This window comes from Salmo salar, chromosome ssa02, assembly GCF_905237065.1.
Source record: "Salmo salar chromosome ssa02, Ssal_v3.1, whole genome shotgun sequence".
Taxonomy (NCBI): domain Eukaryota; kingdom Metazoa; phylum Chordata; class Actinopteri; order Salmoniformes; family Salmonidae; genus Salmo; species Salmo salar.
The window spans coordinates 93801614-93823369 of NC_059443.1; the positions used below are offsets into that span (position 1 = coordinate 93801614).

General features: G+C 40.4%; 5 non-coding genes across 5 annotated transcripts; all 5 read left to right on the forward strand.

The window, feature by feature from the left end:
* The first annotated feature begins 3224 nt into the window (after positions 1 to 3224).
* trnam-cau (transfer RNA methionine (anticodon CAU)) lies at positions 3225 to 3297 on the forward strand. The gene has a single exon. It is a non-coding gene; the product is annotated as a tRNA-Met (tRNA).
* A 1396-nt stretch (positions 3298 to 4693) lies between these two features.
* On the forward strand, positions 4694 to 4766 carry trnam-cau (transfer RNA methionine (anticodon CAU)). The gene has a single exon. It is a non-coding gene; the product is annotated as a tRNA-Met (tRNA).
* Positions 4767 to 5038: 272 nt separating this feature from the next.
* Positions 5039 to 5111, forward strand: trnam-cau (transfer RNA methionine (anticodon CAU)). Its single transcript has one exon. It is a non-coding gene; the product is annotated as a tRNA-Met (tRNA).
* A 737-nt stretch (positions 5112 to 5848) lies between these two features.
* Positions 5849 to 5921, forward strand: trnat-cgu (transfer RNA threonine (anticodon CGU)). Its single transcript has one exon. It is a non-coding gene; the product is annotated as a tRNA-Thr (tRNA).
* A 544-nt stretch (positions 5922 to 6465) lies between these two features.
* Positions 6466 to 6538, forward strand: trnam-cau (transfer RNA methionine (anticodon CAU)). Its single transcript has one exon. It is a non-coding gene; the product is annotated as a tRNA-Met (tRNA).
* The last annotated feature ends 15218 nt before the right edge of the window (positions 6539 to 21756 follow it).

The following is a 21756-nucleotide window of genomic DNA, read 5'->3' on the forward strand; positions in this document are numbered from 1 at the left end:
GAAGGTCGTGAGTTAGATCCTCACACGGGGCAGCAAAGATTTTAAAAAGACAGTGTTGTCTGAAGATGAAGTGAAAATTAATTCTCAATGGTTTTGGACTTTCAGACAATACATACTTTTGTCACGGTGGATGCCACATCTTAAGGTCGATATCTATATTTTTTACTTTAGAATGAAATCATTGTTTTTTCTCAGGTGATGTCGACTTTCAGACCATACATTTTGGCACGGTGCTTACAACGTCACTGTCAAAATCTGAAGGGCGTTAGTGGTGGTGGAGAAACCACGCACAGGCAAGCTCCGAGTATGCCTCGACCCAAGAGACTTGAACAAGGCTATCAAACGGCCCCATTACCCTTTACCGACGCTAGATGGTATCACGCACAAGCTAGCGGGAGCACACTACTTCAGTGTCATGGACGCTAGATCAGGCTACTGGGCTATCAAGCTCACAGAAGAGTCATCTAAGCTCACAACATTCAACACACCGTTTGGACGCTACAGGTTCCGTCGCCTGCCTTTTGGGATTATCTCAGCCCAAGACGAGTTTCAGCGAAAGATTGACGAAGTATATGAAGGCCTCGACGGAGTTGTGGCAATTGTGGACGACATCCTTGTTTATGGTCGAACCAAAGAGGAGCACGACCGAAACCTCCGCGCGATGCTGCAAAGGTCCCGCGAGAGAGGAGTCCGGCTCAACCCCGAGAAGAGCACAGTCAGCGCTACAGAGGTCAGCTACTTCGGACATCTTCTCACAGCGAATGGAATCAAGCCAGATCCACAGAAGATCTCAGCCATAAAAGAAATGGAGCCACCAAAGAACCGTGCAGAGCTGGAAACAGTGCTTGGCATGGTCAACTACTTAGCCAAGTTCGCACCCAGCCTCTCCAATGCTAATGCACCCCTGCGTCAACTGCTAAAGCAGTCCAGTGAGTTTCTTTGGGACAAGCAACACGACATTGCTTTCCAGAATGTGAAAGACTTGATCACGAGAGAACCAGGACCAATCCTTGCCTACTACGACCCCAACAAAGAGCTCAGACTCCAAGTGGACGCGTCGAAGTATGGACTAGGTGCAGTGCTACTGCAAGAAGGAAAGCCCATCGGCTACGCTTCCAAATCTCTCACAGACTGTGAAATCAACTACGCTCAAATCGAAAAGGAGCTCTATGCCATTCTGTTCGGATGTAAACGTTTCCATCAGTACGTATATGGACGACAAGTCATTGTGGAATCCGACCACAAGCCCCTTGAGTCAATCATGAGGAAACCACTAGCTGCAGCCCCGCCAAGGCTACAGAGAATGATCCTTCAACTACAAAAATACGACTTCACAATCACTCACCGTCCAGGCAAAGACATCCCTGTCGCAGACACACTCTCCAGGAAGTTTCTTACCTACAAGGACAGCAGCCTCAGTGAGGGCATGGACATGCAAGTGCACACTGTGTACAGCAACTTACCAGTTAGTGACACGAAACTGAAGGAGATCCAAGCAGAAACAGAAAAGGACTCACAACTCACACAGCTGAGGGAAGTCATACAGGATGGATGGCCTGAGGAGAGGAGAAAATGCCCTCAGAGCGTCTCAGAATTCTGGAACCATCGTGATGAACTATCACAGATCAACGGAATCATTTTCAAAGGAGAGAAAATCATTATTCCTACCAGTCACACGGGTCAGCAAAGCTTATAAAAAGACTGTTGTCTGAAGGTGAAAATTAATTCTCAGTTGTTTTGGACTTTCAGACAATACATACTTTTTTCACGGTGGAAACCACATCTTAAGGTCGATATCAAATTGTTTTACTTTAGAATGAAATCATAGTTTTTTTCTCAGGTAATGTGGTTTTTCAGACCATACATTTTGGCACGGTGCTTACAACGTCACTGTCAAAAAGTGAAGGTCGGTATCGATAATTTTTTCTTTCGATTTGCTGATTAAATCTTCCTCGTTAGCGTAGTAGGTACCGCGTCAGTCTCATAATCTGAAGGTCGTGAGTTCGATCCTCACACGGGGCAGCAAAGCTTTTAAAAAGACAGTGTGGTCTGAAGATGAAGTGAAAATTAATTCTCAGTGGTTTTGGACTTTCAGACAATACATACTTTTCTCACGGTGGATACCACATCTTAAGGTCGATATCTATATTTTTTACTTTAGAATTAAATCATTGTTTTTTTTCTCAGGTGATGTGGACTTTCAGACCATACATTTTGGCACAGTGCTTACAACGTCTCTGTCAAAATCTGAAGGTCGTTATCGATATTTTTTCTTTACGCTTAACGTTTAAATGTTCCTCGTTGGCGCAGCAGGCAGCGCGTCAGTCTCATAATCTGAAGGTCGTGAGTTCGATCCTCACACGGGGCAGCAAGTCTCTTAAAAAGAAAGTGTTGTCTGAAGATGAAGTGACAATTAATTCTCAGATGTTTTGGACTTTCAAACAATACATACTTTTGTCAAGATGGATACCACATCTTAAGGTCGATATCTATATTTTTTACTTTAGAATGAAATCATTGTTTTTTTCTCAGGTGTTGTGGTTTTTCAGACCATACATTTTGGCACGGTGCTTACAACGTCACTGTCAAAAAGTGAAGGTCGGTATCGATATCTATATTTTTTACTTTAGAATGAAATCATTGTTTTTTTCTTAGGTGTTGTGGACTTTCAGACCATACATTTTGGCACGGTGCTTACGACGTCACTGTCAAAATCTGAAGGTCGGTATCGATATCTATATTTTTTACTTTAGAATGAAATCATTGTTTTTTTCTTAGGTGTTGTGGACTTTCAGACCATACATTTTGGCACGGTGCTTACAACGTCACTGTCAAAATCTGAAGGTCGGTATCGATATTTTTTCTTACACTTAATGATTTAATGTGCCTCGTTGGTGCAGCAGGCTGCGCGTCAGTCTCATAATCTTGAGGTCGTGAGTTTGATCCTCACACGGGTCAGCAAAGCTTTTAAAAAGACTGTTGTCTGAAGGTGAAAATTAATTCTCAGTTGTTTTGGACTTTCAGACAATACATACTTTTGTCACGGTGGATACGACATCTTAAGGTCCATATCTATATTTTTTACTTTAGAATAAAATCATTGTTTTTTTCTCAGGTGTTGTGGTTTTTCAGACCATACATTTTGGCACGGTGCTTACAACGTCACTGTCAACAAGTGAAGGTCGGTATCGATAATTTTTTATTTCGATTTGTTGATGAACTGTGCCTCGTTAGCGCAGTAGGTAGCGCGTCAGTCTCATAATCTGAAGGTTGTGAGTTCGATCCTCACACGGGGCAGCAAAGCTTTTAAAAAGACAGTGATGTCTGAAGATGAAGTGACAATTAATTCTCAGCTGTTTTGGACTTTCAGACAATACATACTTTTGTCACGGTGGATACCACATCTTAAGGTCGATATCTATATTTTTTACTTTAGAATGAAATTAATTCTCAGTGGTTTTGGACTTTCAGACAATACATACTTTTGTCACAGTGGATACCACATCTTAAGGTCGATATCTATATTTTTTACTTTAGAATGAAATCATAGTTTTTTTCTCAGGTGATGTGGACTTTCGGACCATACATTTTGGCACGGTGCTTACAACGTCTCTGTCAAAATCTGAAGGTCGTTATCGATATTTTTTCTTTACGCTTAATGTTTAAAAGTGCCTCGTTGGCGCAGCAGGCAGCGCGTCAGTCTCATAATCTGAAGGTTCGTGAGTTCGATCCTCACACGGGGCAGCAAAGCTTATAAAAAGACAGTGTTGTCTGAAGGTGAAAATTAATTCTCAGTGGTTTTGGACTTTCAGACAATACATACTTTTGTCACGGTGGAAACCACATCTTGAGGTCCATATCAAATTGTTTTACTTTAGAATGAAATCATTGTTTTTTTCTCAGGTGTTGTGGTTTTTCAGACCATACATTTTGGCACGGTGCTTACAACGTCACTGTCAAAAAGTGAAGGTCGGTATCGATATTTTTTTCTTTCGATTTGTTGGTTAAATGTGCTTCGTTAGCGCAGTAGTTTGCGCGTCAGTCTCATAATCTGAAGGTCGTGAGTTCGATCCTCACACGGGGCAGCAAAGCTTATAAAAAGTCAGTGTTGTCTGAAGTTGAAAATTAATTCTCAGTGGTTTTGGACTTTCAGACAATACATACTTTTGTCACAGTGGATACCACATCTTAAGGTCGATATCTATATTTTTTACTTTAGAATGAAATCATTGTTTTTTTCTCAGGTGATGTGGACTTTCAGACCATACATTTTGGCACGGTGCTTACAACGTCACTGTCAAAATCTGAAGGTCGTTATCGATATTTTTTCTTTAAGCTTAATGTTTAAAAGTGCCTCGTTGGTGCAGCAGGCAGCGCGTCAGTCTCATAATCCGAAGGTTGTGAGTTCGATCCTCACACGGGGCAGCAAAGCTTATAAAAAGACACTGTTGTCTGAAGGTGAAAATTAATTCTCAGTGGTTTTGGACTTTCACACAATACATACTTTTGTCACGGTGGAAACCACATCTTAAGGTCGATATCAAATTGTTTTACTTTAGAATGAAATCATTGTTTTTTTCTCAGGTGTTGTGGTTTTTCAGACCATACATTTTGGCACGGTGCTTACAACGTCACTGTCAAAAAGTGAAGGTCGGTATTGATAATTTTTTCTTTCGATTTGTTGATTAAATGTGCCTCGTTAGCGCAGTAGGTAGCGCGTCAGTCTCATAATCTGAAGGTCGTGAGTTCGATCCTCACACGGGGCAGCAAAGATTTTAAAAAGACAGTGTTGTCTGAAGATGAAGTGAAAATTAATTCTCAATGGTTTTGGACTTTCAGACAATACATACTTTTGTCACGGTGGATGCCACATCTTAAGGTCGATATCTATATTTTTTACTTTAGAATGAAATCATTGTTTTTTTCTCAGGTGATGTGGACTTTCAGACCATACATTTTGGCACCGTGCTTACAATGTCTCTGTCAAAATCTGAAGGTCGTTATCGATATTTTTTCTTTACGCTTAATGTTTAAAAGTGCCTCGTTGGCGCAGCAGGCAGCGCGTCAGTCTCATAATCTGAAGGTCGTGAGTTCGATCCTCACACGGGGCAGCAAAGATTTTAAAAAGACAGTGTTGTCTGAAGATGAAGTGAAAATTAATTCTCAATGGTTTTGGACTTTCAGACAATACATACTTTTGTCACGGTGGATGCCACATCTTAAGGTCGATATCTATATTTTTTACTTTAGAATGAAATCATAGTTTTTTTCTCAGGTGTTGTGGTTTTTCAGACCATACATTTTGGCACGGTGCTTACAACGTCACTGTCAAAATCTGAAGGTCGGTATCGATATCTATATTTTTTACTTTAGAAGGAAATCATAGTTTTTTTCTTAGGTGTTGTGGACTTTCAGACCATACATTTTGGCACGGTGCTTACAACGTCACTGTCAAAATCTGAAGGTCGGTATCGATATTTTTTCTTACACTTAATGCTTTAATGTGCCTCGTTGGTGCAGCAGGCAGCGCGTCAGTCTCATAATCTGAAGGTCGTGAGTTAGATCCTCACACGGGGCAGCAAAGATTTAAAAAGAAAGTGTTGTCTGAAGAATAAGTGACAATTAATTCTCAGATGTTTTGGACTTTCAGACAATACATACTTTTGTTTCGGTGGATACCACATCTTAAGGTCGATATCTATATTTCTTACTTTCGAATGAAATCATAGTTTTTTTCTCAGGTGTTGTGGACTTTCAGACCATACATTTTGGCACGGTGCTTACAACGTCAGTGTCAAAATCTGAAGGTCGGTATCGATATTTTTTCTTACACTTACCGATTTAATGTGCCTCGTTGGTGCAGCAGGCAGCGCGTCAGTCTCGTAATTTGAAGGTCGTGAGTTTGATCCTCACACGGGGCAGCAAAGCTTTTAATAAGAAAGTGTTGTCTGAAAATGATTTTGACGTTCAGACGATACATACTTTTGTCACGGTGCTTACAACGTCACTGTCAAAATCAGAAGGTCGGTATCGATATCTATATTTTTTACTTTAGAATGAAATCATTGTTTATTTCTTAGGTGTTGTGGACTTTCAGACCATACATTTTGGCACGGTGCTTACAACGTCACTGTCAAAATCTGAAGGTCGGTATCGATATCTAGTTAGTAGTGGTGAAGGTCGTTATCGATATTTTTTTGTAGTTGTAGCTAGTTAATGGCGGTTTTTCTCAGGTGTTGTGGTTTTTCGGACCATACATTTTGGCACGGTGCTTACAACGTCACTGTCAAAAAGTGAAGGTCGGTATCGATATCTATATTTTTTACTTTAGAATGAAATCATTGTTTTTTTCTCAGGTGTTGTGGTTTTTCAGACCATACATTTTGGCACGGTGCTTACAACGTCACTGTCAACAAGTGAAGGTCGGTATCGATAATTTTTTATTTCGATTTGTTGATGAACTGTGCCTCGTTAGCGCAGTAGGTAGCGCGTCAGTCTCATAATCTGAAGGTCGTGAGTTCGATCCTCACACGGGGCAGCAAAGCTTTTAAAAAGACAGTGATGTCTGAAGATGAAGTGACAATTAATTCTCAGGAGTTTTGGACTTTCAGACAATACATACTTTTGTCACGGTGGATACCACATCTTAAGGTCGATATCTATATTTTTTACTTTAGAATGAAATCATTGTTTTTTTCTCAGGTGTTGTGGTTTTTCAGACCATACATTTTGGCACGGTGCTTACAACGTCACTGTCAACAAGTGAAGGTCGGTATTGATAATTTTTTATTTCGATTTGTTGAAGAACTGTTCCTCGTTAGCGCAGTAGGTAGTGCGTCAGTCTCATAATCTGAAGGTCGTGAGTTCGATCCTCACACTGGGCAGCAAAGCTTTTAAAAGAGTGTTTTCTGAAGATGAAGTGAAAATCAATTCTCAGTGGTATTGGACGTTCAGATGATACATACTTTTGTCACGGTGGAAACCACATCTTAAGGTCGATATCAATATTTTTTACTTTAGAATGAAATCATTGTTTTTTTCTCAGGTGTTGTGGACTTTCAGACCATACATTTTGGCCCGGTGCTTACAACGTCTGTCAAAATCTGAAGGTCGGTATCAATATTTTTTCTTTTCGCTTAATGTTTAAATGTGCATCGTTGGCGCAGCAGGCAATGCGTCAGTCTCATAATCTGAAGGTCGTGAGTTCGATCCTCACAGCGGGCAGCAAAGCTTTTAAAAAGACAGTGTTGTCTGAAGATGAAGTGAAAATCAATTCTCAGTGGTATTGGACGTTCAGATGATACATACTTTTGTCACGGTGCTTACAACGTCACTGTCAAAATCTGAAGGTCGGTATCGATATCTATATTTTTTACTTTAGAATGAAATCATTGTTTTTTTCTTAGGTGTTGTGGACTTTCAGACCATACATTTTGGCACGGTGCTTACAACGTCACTGTCAAAATCTGAAGGTCGGTATCGATATCTATATTTTTTACTTTAGAATGAAATCATTGTTTTTTTCTTAGGTGTTGTGGACTTTCAGACCATACATTTTGGCACGGTGCTTACAACGTCACTGTCAAAATCTGAAGGTCGGTATCGATATCTATATTTTTTACTTTAGAATGAAATCATTGTTTTTTTCTCAGGTGTTGTGGACTTTCAGACCATACATTTTGGCACGGTGCTTACGTCACTGTCAAAAAGTGAAGGTCGGTATTGATATTTTTGATTACACTTAATGATTTAACGTACCTCGTTGGCGCAGCAGGCAGCACATCAGTCTCATAATCTGAAGGTTGTGAGTTCGATCCTCACACGGGGCAGCAAAGCTTATTAAAAGCCAGCGTTGTCTGAAGGTGAAAATTAATTCTCAGTGGTTTTGGACTTTCAGACAATACATACTTTTGTCACGGTGTAAACCACATCTTAAGATCGATATCAAATTGTTTTACTTTAGAATGAAATCATAGTTTTTTTCTCAGGTGTTGTGGTTTTTCAGACCATACATTTTGGCACGGTGCTTACAACGTCTGTCAAAAAGTGAAGGTCGGTATCGATAATTTTTTCTTTCGATTTGCTGATTAAATCTTCCTCGTTAGCGTAGTAGGTAGCACGTCAGTCTCATAATCTGAAGGTCGTGAGTTCGATCCTCACACGGGGCAGCAAAGATCCTAAAAAGAAAGTGTTGTCTGAAGATGAAGTGACAATTAATTCTCAGATGTTTTGGACTTTCAGACAATACATACTTTTGTCACGGTGGATACCACATCTTAAGGTCGATATCAATATTTTTTACTTTAGAATGAAATCATAGTTTTTTTCTCAGGTGTTGTCGACTTTCAGACCATACATTTTGGCACGGTGCTTACAACGTCACTGTCAAAATCTGAAGGTTGGTATCGATATTTGTTCTTTACGCTTAATGTTTAAATGTGCATCGTTGGCGCAGCAGGCAGCGCGTCAGTCTCATGGTCTGAAAGTCGTGAGTTCGATCCTCACACAGGGCAGCAACGCATTTAAAAAGACAGTGTTGTCTGAAGATGAAGTGAAGATTAATTCTCAGTGGTTTTGGACTTTCAGACAATACATACTTTTGTCACGGTGGATACAACATCTTAAGTTCGATAACAATTTTTTTTTTACTTTAGAATGAAATCAGAGTTTTTTCTCAGGTGTTGTGGACTTTCAGACCATACATTTTGGCCCGGTGCTTACAACGTCTGTCAAAATCTGAAGGTCGGTATCAATATTTTTTCTTTACGCTTAATGTTTAAATGTGCATTGTCTCAGCCTCCAGTATTTATGCTGCAGTAGTTTATGTGTCGGGGGGCTAGGGTCAGTCTGTTACATCTGGAGTATTTCTCTTGTCTTATCCGGTGTCCTGTGTGTATTTAAATATGCTCTCTCTAATTCTCTCTTTCTCTCTTTCTGTCTTTCTCTCGGAGGACCTGAGCCCTAGGACCATGCCTCAGGACTACCTGGTATGATGACTCCTTGCTGTCCCCAGTCCACCTGGCCGTGCTGCTGCTCCAGTTTCAACTGTTCTGCCTGCGGCTATGGAACCCTGACCTGTTCACCGGACGTGCTTGTTGCACCCTCGACAACTACTATGATTATTATTATTTGACCATGCTGGTCATTTATGAACATTTTAACATTTTAACATTTTGACCATGTTCTGTTATAATATCCACCCTGCACAGCCAGAAGAGGACTGGCCACCCCTCATAGCCTGGTTCCTCTCTAGGTTTCTTCCTAGGTTTTTGGCCTTTCTAGGGAGTTTTTCCTAGGGAGTTTTTCCTAGCCACCGTGCTTCTTTCACATGCTTTGCTTGCTGTTTGGGGTTTTAGGCTGGGTTTCTGTACAGCACTTTGAGAATATCAGCTGATGTACGAAGGGCTATATAAAAATAAATTTGATTTGATTTGATTTGATTGTTGGCGCAGCAGGCAGTGCGTCAATCTCATAATCTTAAGGTCGTGAGTTCGATCCTCACACGGGGCAGCAAAGCTTATAAAAAGACTCTTGTCTGAAGGTGAAAATTAATTCTCAGTGGTTTCGGAATTTCACACAATACATACTTTTGTCAAGGTGGAAACCACATCTTAAATTAAGGTCGATATCTATATTTTTTACTTTAGAATGAAATCATAGTTTTTTTCTCAGGTGTTGTGGACTTTCAGACCATACATTTTGGCACGGTGCTTACGTCACTGTCAAAAAGTGAAGGTCGGTATTGATATTTTTGATTACACTTAATGATTTAACGTACCTCGTTGGCGCAGCAGGCAGCACATCAGTCTCATAATCTGAAGGTTGTGAGTTCGATCCTCACACGGGGCAGCAAAGCTTATTAAAAGCCAGCGTTGTCTGAAGGTGAAAATTAATTCTCAGTGGTTTTGGACTTTCAGACAATACATACTTTTGTCACGGTGTAAACCACATCTTAAGATCGATATCAAATTGTTTTACTTTAGAATGAAATCATAGTTTTTTTCTCAGGTGTTGTGGTTTTTCAGACCATACATTTTGGCACGGTGCTTACAACGTCTGTCAAAAAGTGAAGGTCGGTATCGCTAATTTTTTCTTTCGATTTGCTGATTAAATCTTGCTCGTTAGCGTAGTAGGTAGCGCGTCAGTCTCATAATCTGAAGGTCGTGAGTTCGATCCTCACACGGGGCAGCAAAGATCCTAAAAAGAAAGTGTTGTCTGAAGATGAAGTGACAATTAATTCTCAGATGTTTTGGACTTTCAGACAATACATACTTTTGTCACGGTGGATACCACATCTTAAGGTCGATATCAATATTTTTTACTTTAGAATGAAATCATAGTTTTTTTCTCAGGTGTTGTCGACTTTCAGACCATACATTTTGGCACGGTGCTTACAACGTCACTGTCAAAATCTGAAGGTTGGTATCGATATTTGTTCTTTACGCTTAATGTTTAAATGTGCATCGTTGGCGCAGCAGGCAGCGCGTCAGTCTCATGGTCTGAAAGTCGTGAGTTCGATCCTCACACAGGGCAGCAAAGCATTTAAAAAGACAGTGTTGTCTGAAGATGAAGTGAAGATTAATTCTCAGTGGTTTTGGACTTTCAGACAATACATACTTTTGTCACGGTGGATACAACATCTTAAGTTCGATAACAATTTTTTTTTACTTTAGAATGAAATCAGAGTTTTTTCTCAGGTGTTGTGGACTTTCAGACCATACATTTTGGCCCGGTGCTTACAACGTCTGTCAAAATCTGAAGGTCGGTATCAATATTTTTTCTTTACGCTTAATGTTTAAATGTGCATTGTCTCAGCCTCCAGTATTTATGCTGCAGTAGTTTATGTGTCGGGGGCTAGGGTCAGTCTGTTACATCTGGAGTATTTCTCTTGTCTTATCCGGTGTCCTGTGTGTATTTAAATATGCTCTCTCTAATTCTCTCTTTCTCTCTTTCTGTCTTTCTCTCGGAGGACCTGAGCCCTAGGACCATGCCTCAGGACTACCTGGTATGATGACTCCTTGCTGTCCCCAGTCCACCTGGCCGTGCTGCTGCTCCAGTTTCAACTGTTCTGCCTGCGGCTATGGAACCCTGACCTGTTCACCGGACGTGCTTGTTGCACCCTCGACAACTACTATGATTATTATTATTTGACCATGCTGGTCATTTATGAACATTTTAACATTTTAACATTTTGACCATGTTCTGTTATAATATCCACCCTGCACAGCCAGAAGAGGACTGGCCACCCCTCATAGCCTGGTTCCTCTCTAGGTTTCTTCCTAGGTTTTTGGCCTTTCTAGGGAGTTTTTCCTAGGGAGTTTTTCCTAGCCACCGTGCTTCTTTCACAAGCTTTGCTTGCTGTTTGGGGTTTTAGGCTGGGTTTCTGTACAGCACTTTGAGAATATCAGCTGATGTACGAAGGGCTATATAAAAATAAATTTGATTTGATTTGATTTGATTGTTGGCGCAGCAGGCAGTGCGTCAATCTCATAATCTTAAGGTCGTGAGTTCGATCCTCACACGGGGCAGCAAAGCTTATAAAAAGACTCTTGTCTGAAGGTGAAAATTAATTCTCAGTGGTTTCGGAATTTCACACAATACATACTTTTGTCAAGGTGGAAACCACATCTTAAATTAAGGTCGATATCTATATTTTTTACTTTAGAATGAAATCATAGTTTTTTTCTCAGGTGTTGTGGACTTTCAGACCATACATTTTGGCACGGTGCTTACGTCACTGTCAAAAAGTGAAGGTCGGTATTGATATTTTTGATTACACTAAACGATTTAATGTACCTCGTTGGCGCAGCAGGCAGCGCATCAGTCTCATAATCTGAAGGTTGTGAGTTCGATCCTCACACGGGGCAGCAAAGCTTATTAAAAGCCAGCGTTGTCTGAAGGTGAAAATTAATTCTCAGTGGTTTTGGACTTTCAGACAATACATACTTTTGTCACGGTGTAAACCACATCTTAAGATCGATATCAAATTGTTTTACTTTAGAATGAAATCATCGTTTTTTTCTCAGGTGTTGTGGTTTTTCAGACCATACATTTTGGCACGGTGCTTACAACGTCTGTCAAAAAGTGAAGGTCGGTATCGATAATTTTTTCTTTCGATTTGCTGGTTAAATCTTCCTCGTTAGCGTAGTAGGTAGCGCGTCAGTCTCATAATCTGAAGGTCGTGAGTTCGATCCTCACACGGGGCAGCAAAGATCCTAAAAAGAAAGTCTTGTCTGAAGATGAAGTGACAATTAATTGTCAGATGTTTTGGACTTTCAGACAATACATACTTTTGTCACGGTGGATACCACATCTTAAGGTCGATATCAATATTTTTTACTTTAGAATGAAATCATAGTTTTTTTCTCAGGTGTTGTCGACTTTCAGACCATACATTTTGGCACGGTGCTTACAACGTCACTGTCAAAATCTGAAGGTTGGTATCGATATTTGTTCTTTACGCTTAATGTTTAAATGTGCATCGTTGGCGCAGCAGGCAGCGCGTCAGTCTCATGGTCTGAAAGTCGTGAGTTCGATCCTCACACAGGGCAGCAAAGCATTTAAAAAGACAGTGTTGTCTGAAGGTGAAGATTAATTCTCAGTGGTTTTGGACTTTCAGACAATACATACTTTTGTCACGGTGGATACAACATCTTAAGTTCGATAACAATTTTTTTTTACTTTAGAATGAAATCAGAGTTTTTTCTCAGGTGTTGTGGACTTTCAGACCATACATTTTGGCCCGGTGCTTACAACGTCTGTCAAAATCTGAAGGTCGGTATCAATATTTTTTCTTTACGCTTAATGTTTAAATGTGCATTGTCTCAGCCTCCAGTATTTATGCTGCAGTAGTTTATGTGTCGGGGGCTAGGGTCAGTCTGTTACATCTGGAGTATTTCTCTTGTCTTATCCGGTGTCCTGTGTGTATTTAAATATGCTCTCTCTAATTCTCTCTTTCTCTCTTTCTGTCTTTCTCTCGGAGGACCTGAGCCCTAGGACCATGCCTCAGGACTACCTGGTATGATGACTCCTTGCTGTCCCCAGTCCACCTGGCCGTGCTGCTGCTCCAGTTTCAACTGTTCTGCCTGCGGCTATGGAACCCTGACCTGTTCACCGGACGTGCTTGTTGCACCCTCGACAACTACTATGATTATTATTATTTGACCATGCTGGTCATTTATGAACATTTTAACATTTTAACATTTTGACCATGTTCTGTTATAATATCCACCCTGCACAGCCAGAAGAGGACTGGCCACCCCTCATAGCCTGGTTCCTCTCTAGGTTTCTTCCTAGGTTTTTGGCCTTTCTAGGGAGTTTTTCCTAGGGAGTTTTTCCTAGCCACCGTGCTTCTTTCACATGCTTTGCTTGCTGTTTGGGGTTTTAGGCTGGGTTTCTGTACAGCACTTTGAGAATATCAGCTGATGTACGAAGGGCTATATAAAAATAAATTTGATTTGATTTGATTTGATTGTTGGCGCAGCAGGCAGTGCGTCAATCTCATAATCTTAAGGTCGTGAGTTCGATCCTCACATGGGGCAGCAAAGCTTATAAAAAGACTCTTGTCTGAAGGTGAAAATTAATTCTCAGTGGTTTCGGAATTTCACACAATACATACTTTTGTCAAGGTGGAAACCACATCTTAAGGTCGATATCTATATTTTTTACTTTAGAATGAAATCATAGTTTTTTTCTCAGGTGTTGTGGACTTTCAGACCATACATTTTGGCACGGTGCTTACGTCACTGTCAAAAAGTGAAGGTCGGTATTGATATTTTTGATTACACTTAATGATTTAACGTACCTCGTTGGCGCAGCAGGCAGCACATCAGTCTCATAATCTGAAGGTTGTGAGTTCGATCCTCACACGGGGCAGCAAAGCTTATTAAAAGCCAGCGTTGTCTGAAGGTGAAAATTAATTCTCAGTGGTTTTGGACTTTCAGACAATACATACTTTTGTCACGGTGTAAACCACATCTTAAGATCGATATCAAATTGTTTTACTTTAGAATGAAATCATAGTTTTTTTCTCAGGTGTTGTGGTTTTTCAGACCATACATTTTGGCACGGTGCTTACAACGTCTGTCAAAAAGTGAAGGTCGGTATCGATAATTTTTTCTTTCGATTTGCTGATTAAATCTTGCTCGTTAGCGTAGTAGGTAGCGCGTCAGTCTCATAATCTGAAGGTCGTGAGTTCGATCCTCACACGGGGCAGCAAAGATCCTAAAAAGAAAGTGTTGTCTGAAGATGAAGTGACAATTAATTCTCAGATGTTTTGGACTTTCAGACAATACATACTTTTGTCACGGTGGATACCACATCTTAAGGTCGATATCAATATTTTTTACTTTAGAATGAAATCATAGTTTTTTTCTCAGGTGTTGTCGACTTTCAGACCATACATTTTGGCACGGTGCTTACAACGTCACTGTCAAAATCTGAAGGTTGGTATCGATATTTGTTCTTTACGCTTAATGTTTAAATGTGCATCGTTGGCGCAGCAGGCAGCGCGTCAGTCTCATGGTCTGAAAGTCGTGAGTTCGATCCTCACACAGGGCAGCAAAGCATTTAAAAAGACAGTGTTGTCTGAAGATGAAGTGAAGATTAATTCTCAGTGGTTTTGGACTTTCAGACAATACATACTTTTGTCACGGTGGATACAACATCTTAAGTTCGATAACAATTTTTTTTTACTTTAGAATGAAATCAGAGTTTTTTCTCAGGTGTTGTGGACTTTCAGACCATACATTTTGGCCCGGTGCTTACAACGTCTGTCAAAATCTGAAGGTCGGTATCAATATTTTTCTTTACGCTTAATGTTTAAATGTGCATTGTCTCAGCCTCCAGTATTTATGCTGCAGTAGTTTATGTGTCGGGGGGCTAGGGTCAGTCTGTTACATCTGGAGTATTTCTCTTGTCTTATCCGGTGTCCTGTGTGTATTTAAATATGCTCTCTCTAATTCTCTCTTTCTCTCTTTCTGTCTTTCTCTCGGAGGACCTGAGCCCTAGGACCATGCCTCAGGACTACCTGGTATGATGACTCCTTGCTGTCCCCAGTCCACCTGGCCGTGCTGCTGCTCCAGTTTCAACTGTTCTGCCTGCGGCTATGGAACCCTGACCTGTTCACCGGACGTGCTTGTTGCACCCTCGACAACTACTATGATTATTATTATTTGACCATGCTGGTCATTTATGAACATTTTAACATTTTAACATTTTGACCATGTTCTGTTATAATATCCACCCTGCACAGCCAGAAGAGGACTGGCCACCCCTCATAGCCTGGTTCCTCTCTAGGTTTCTTCCTAGGTTTTTGGCCTTTCTAGGGAGTTTTTCCTAGGGAGTTTTTCCTAGCCACCGTGCTTCTTTCACATGCTTTGCTTGCTGTTTGGGGTTTTAGGCTGGGTTTCTGTACAGCACTTTGAGAATATCAGCTGATGTACGAAGGGCTATATAAAAATAAATTTGATTTGATTTGATTTGATTGTTGGCGCAGCAGGCAGTGCGTCAATCTCATAATCTTAAGGTCGTGAGTTCGATCCTCACACGGGGCAGCAAAGCTTATAAAAAGACTCTTGTCTGAAGGTGAAAATTAATTCTCAGTGGTTTCGGAATTTCACACAATACATACTTTTGTCAAGGTGGAAACCACATCTTAAATTAAGGTCGATATCTATATTTTTTACTTTAGAATGAAATCATAGTTTTTTTCTCAGGTGTTGTGGACTTTCAGACCATACATTTTGGCACGGTGCTTACGTCACTGTCAAAAAGTGAAGGTCGGTATTGATATTTTTGATTACACTAAACGATTTAATGTACCTCGTTGGCGCAGCAGGCAGCGCATCAGTCTCATAATCTGAAGGTTGTGAGTTCGATCCTCACACGGGGCAGCAAAGCTTATTAAAAGCCAGCGTTGTCTGAAGGTGAAAATTAATTCTCAGTGGTTTTGGACTTTCAGACAATACATACTTTTGTCACGGTGTAAACCACATCTTAAGATCGATATCAAATTGTTTTACTTTAGAATGAAATCATCGTTTTTTTCTCAGGTGTTGTGGTTTTTCAGACCATACATTTTGGCACGGTGCTTACAACGTCTGTCAAAAAGTGAAGGTCGGTATCGATAATTTTTTCTTTCGATTTGCTGGTTAAATCTTCCTCGTTAGCGTAGTAGGTAGCGCGTCAGTCTCATAATCTGAAGGTCGTGAGTTCGATCCTCACACGGGGCAGCAAAGATCCTAAAAAGAAAGTCTTGTCTGAAGATGAAGTGACAATTAATTGTCAGATGTTTTGGACTTTCAGACAATACATACTTTTGTCACGGTGGATACCACATCTTAAGGTCGATATCAATATTTTTTACTTTAGAATGAAATCATAGTTTTTTTCTCAGGTGTTGTCGACTTTCAGACCATACATTTTGGCACGGTGCTTACAACGTCACTGTCAAAATCTGAAGGTTGGTATCGATATTTGTTCTTTACGCTTAATGTTTAAATGTGCATCGTTGGCGCAGCAGGCAGCGCGTCAGTCTCATGGTCTGAAAGTCGTGAGTTCGATCCTCACACAGGGCAGCAAAGCATTTAAAAAGACAGTGTTGTCTGAAGGTGAAGATTAATTCTCAGTGGTTTTGGACTTTCAGACAATACATACTTTTGTCACGGTGGATACAACATCTTAAGTTCGATAACAATTTTTTTTTACTTTAGAATGAAATCAGAGTTTTTTCTCAGGTGTTGTGGACTTTCAGACCATACATTTTGGCCCGGTGCTTACAACGTCTGTCAAAATCTGAAGGTCGGTATCAATATTTTTTCTTTACGCTTAATGTTTAAATGTGCATTGTCTCAGCCTCCAGTATTTATGCTGCAGTAGTTTATGTGTCGGGGGGCTAGGGTCAGTCTGTTACATCTGGAGTATTTCTCTTGTCTTATCCGGTGTCCTGTGTGTATTTAAATATGCTCTCTCTAATTCTCTCTTTCTCTCTTTCTGTCTTTCTCTCGGAGGACCTGAGCCCTAGGACCATGCCTCAGGACTACCTGGTATGATGACTCCTTGCTGTCCCCAGTCCACCTGGCCGTGCTGCTGCTCCAGTTTCAACTGTTCTGCCTGCGGCTATGGAACCCTGACCTGTTCACCGGACGTGCTTGTTGCACCCTCGACAACTACTATGATTATTATTATTTGACCATGCTGGTCATTTATGAACATTTTAACATTTTAACATTTTGACCATGTTCTGTTATAATATCCACCCTGCACAGCCAGAAGAGGACTGGCCACCCCTCATAGCCTGGTTCCTCTCTAGGTTTCTTCCTAGGTTTTTGGCCTTTCTAGGGAGTTTTTCCTAGGGAGTTTTTCCTAGCCACCGTGCTTCTTTCACATGCTTTGCTTGCTGTTTGGGGTTTTATGCTGGGTTTCTGTACAGCACTTTGAGAATATCAGCTGATGTACGAAGGGCTATATAAAAATAAATTTGATTTGATTTGATTTGATTGTTGGCGCAGCAGGCAGTGCGTCAATCTCATAATCTTAAGGTCGTGAGTTCGATCCTCACACGGGGCAGCAAAGCTTATAAAAAGACTCTTGTCTGAAGGTGAAAATTAATTCTCAGTGGTTTCGGAATTTCACACAATACATAGTTTTGTCAAGGTGGAAACCACATCTTAAGGTCGATATCTATATTTTTTACTTTAGAATGAAATCATAGTTTTTTTCTCAGGTGTTGTGGACTTTCAGACCATACATTTTGGCACGGTGCTTACGTCACTGTCAAAAAGTGAAGGTCGGTATTGATATTTTTGATTACACTTAACGATTTAACGTACCTCGTTGGCGCAGCAGGCAGCGCATCAGTCTCATAATCTGAAGGTTGTGAGTTCGATCCTCACACGGGGCAGCAAAGCTTATTACAAGCCAGCGTTGTCTGAAGGTGAAAATTAATTCTCACTGGTTTTGGACTTTCAGACAATACATACCTTTGTCACGGTGTAAACCACATCTTAAGATCGATATCAAATTGTTTTACTTTAGAATGAAATCATAGTTTTTTTCTCAGGTGTTGTGGTTTTTCAGACCATACATTTTGGCACGGTGCTTACAACGTCTGTCAAAAAGTGAAGGTCGGTATCGATAATTTTTTCTTTCGATTTGCTGATTAAATCTTCCTCGTTAGCGTAGTAGGTAGCGCGTCAGTCTCATAATCTGAAGGTCGTGAGTTCGATCCTCACACGGGGCAGCAAAGATCCTAAAAAGAAAGTGTTGTCTGAAGATGAAGTGACAATTAATTCTCAGATGTTTTGGACTTTCAGACAATACATACTTTTGTCACGGTGGATACCACATCTTAAGGTCGATATCAATATTTTTTACTTTAGAATGAAATCATAGTTTTTTTCTCAGGTGTTGTCGACTTTCAGACCATACATTTTGGCACGGTGCTTACAACGTCACTGTCAAAATCTGAAGGTTGGTATCGATATTTGTTCTTTACGCTTAATGTTTAAATGTGCATCGTTGGCGCAGCAGGCAGCGCGTCAGTCTCATGGTCTGAAAGTCGTGAGTTCGATCCTCACACAGGGCAGCAAAGCATTTAAAAAGACAGTGTTGTCTGAAGATGAAGTGAAAATTAATTCTCAGTGGTTTTGGACTTTCAGACAATACATACTTTTGTCACGGTGGATACAACATCTTAAGTTCGATAACAATTTTTTTTTTACTTTAGAATGAAATCAGAGTTTTTTCTCAGGTGTTGTGGACTTTCAGACCATACATTTTGGCCCGGTGCTTACAACGTCTGTCAAAATCTGAAGGTCGGTATCAATATTTTTTCTTTACGCTTAATGTTTAAATGTGCATTGTCTCAGCCTCCAGTATTTATGCTGCAGTAGTTTATGTGTCGGGGGGCTAGGGTCAGTCTGTTACATCTGGAGTATTTCTCTTGTCTTATCCGGTGTCCTGTGTGTATTTAAATATGCTCTCTCTAATTCTCTCTTTCTCTCTTTCTGTCTTTCTCTCGGAGGACCTGAGCCCTAGGACCATGCCTCAGGACTACCTGGTATGATGACTCCTTGCTGTCCCCAGTCCACCTGGCCGTGCTGCTGCTCCAGTTTCAACTGTTCTGCCTGCGGCTATGGAACCCTGACCTGTTCACCGGACGTGCTTGTTGCACCCTCGACAACTACTATGATTATTATTATTTGACCATGCTGGTCATTTATGAACATTTTAACATTTTAACATTTTGACCATATTCTGTTATAATATCCACCCTGCACAGCCAGAAGAGGACTGGCCACCCCTCATAGCCTGGTTCCTCTCTAGGTTTCTTCCTAGGTTTTTGGCCTTTCTAGGGAGTTTTTCCTAGGGAGTTTTTCCTAGCCACCGTGCTTCTTTCACATGCTTTGCTTGCTGTTTGGGGTTTTAGGCTGGGTTTCTGTACAGCACTTTGAGAATATCAGCTGATGTACGAAGGGCTATATAAAAATAAATTTGATTTGATTTGATTTGATTGTTGGCGCAGCAGGCAGTGCGTCAATCTCATAATCTTAAGGTCGTGAGTTCGATCCTCACACGGGGCAGCAAAGCTTATAAAAAGACTCTTGTCTGAAGGTTAAAATTAATTCTCAGTGGTTTTGGAATTTCACACAATACATACTTTTGTCAAGGTGGAAACCACATCTTAAGGTCGATATCTATATTTTTTTACTTTAGAATGAAATCATAGTTTTTTTCTCAGGTGTTGTGGACTTTCAGACCATACATTTTGACACGGTGCTTACGTCACTGTCAAAAAGTGAAGGTCGGTATTGATATTTTTGATTACACTTAACGATTTAACGTACCTCGTTGGCGCAGCAGGCAGCGCATCAGTCTCATAATCTGAAGGTTGTGAGTTCGATCCTCACACGGGGCAGCAAAGCTTATTAAAAGCCAGCGTTGTCTGAAGGTGAAAATTAATTCTCAGTGTTTTTGGACTTTCAGACAATACATACTTTTGTCACGGTGTAAACCACATCTTAAGATCGATATCAAATTGTTTTACTTTAGAATGAAATCATAGTTTTTTTCTCAGGTGTTGTGGTTTTTCAGACCATACATTTTGGCACGGTGCTTACAACGTCTGTCAAAAAGTGAAGGTCGGTATCGATAATTTTTTCTTTCGATTTGCTGATTAAATCTTCCTCGTTAGCGTAGTAGGTAGCGCGTCAGTCTCATAATCTGAAGGTCGTGAGTTCGATCCTCACACGGGGCAGCAAAGATCCTAAAAAGAAAGTGTTGTCTGAAGATGAAGTGACAATTAATTCTCAGATGTTTTGGACTTTCAGACAATACATACTTTTGTCACGGTGGATACCACATCTTAAGGTCGATATCAATATTTTTTACTTTAGAATGAAATCATAGTTTTTTTCTCAGGTGTTGTCGACTTTCAGACCATACATTTTGGCACGGTGCTTACAACGTCACTGTCAAAAAGTGAAGGTCGGTATCGATATTTTTTCTTACACTTAATGAATTAATGTGCCTCGTTGGCGCAGCAGGCAGTGCGTCAGTCTCATAATCTGAAGGTCGTGAGTTCGATCCTCACATGGGGCAGCAAAGTTTATAAAATGATACTGTAGTCTGAAGGTGAAAATAAATTCTCAGTGTTTTGGACTTTCAGACAGTACATACTTTTGTCACGGTGGAAACCACATCATAAGGTCGATATCAAATTGTTTTACTTTAGAATGAAATCATAGTTTTTTTCTCAGGTGTTGTGGACTTTCAGACCATACATTTTGGCACGGTGCTTACATCGTCACTGTCAAAAAGTGAAGGTCGGTATCGATATTATTTCTTACACTTAATGATTTAACGTGCGTTGTTGGCGCGCAGGCAGCGCATCAGTCTCATAATCTGAAGGTCATGAGTTCGATCCTCACACGGGGCAGCAAAGCTTATAAAAGACAGTTTTGTCTGAAGGTTAAAATTAATTCTCAGTGGTTTTGGACTTTCAGACAATACATACTTTTGTCACGGTGCTTACAACGTCACTGTAAAATCTGAAGGTCGGTATTGATATCTATATTTTTTACTTTAGAATGAAATCATTGTTTTTTTCTTAGGTGTTGTGGACTTTCAGACCATACATTTTGGCACGGTGGTTACAACGTCACTGTCAAAATCTGAAATTTGGTATCGATATTTCTTCTTACACTTCATGCTTTAATGTGCCTTGTTGGTGCAGCAGGCAGCGCGTCAGTCTCATAATCTAAAGGTCGTGAGTTCGATCCTCACACGAGGCAGCAAAGCTTATAAAAAGACAGTTGTCTGATGGTGAAAATTAATTCTCAGTGGTTTTGGACTTACAGACAATACATACTTTTGTCACGGTGGAAACCACATCTTAAGGTCGATATCAAATTGTTTTACTTTAGAATGAAATCATAATTTTTTTCTCAGGTGTTGTGGTTTTTCAGACCATACATTTTGGCACGGTGCTTACAACGTCACTGTCAAAAAGTGAATGTCGGTATCGATAATTGTTTCTTTCGATTTCTTGATTAAATGTCCTCGTTAGCGCAGTAGGTAGCGCGTCAGTCTCATAATCTGAAGGTCGTGAGTTCGATCCTCACACGGGGCAGCAAAGCTTTTAAAAAGACAGTGTTTTCTGAAGATGAAGTGAAAATTAATTCTCAGTGGTATTGGACGTTCAGACGATACATACCTTTGTCACGGTGCTTACAACGTCACTGTCAAAATCTGAAG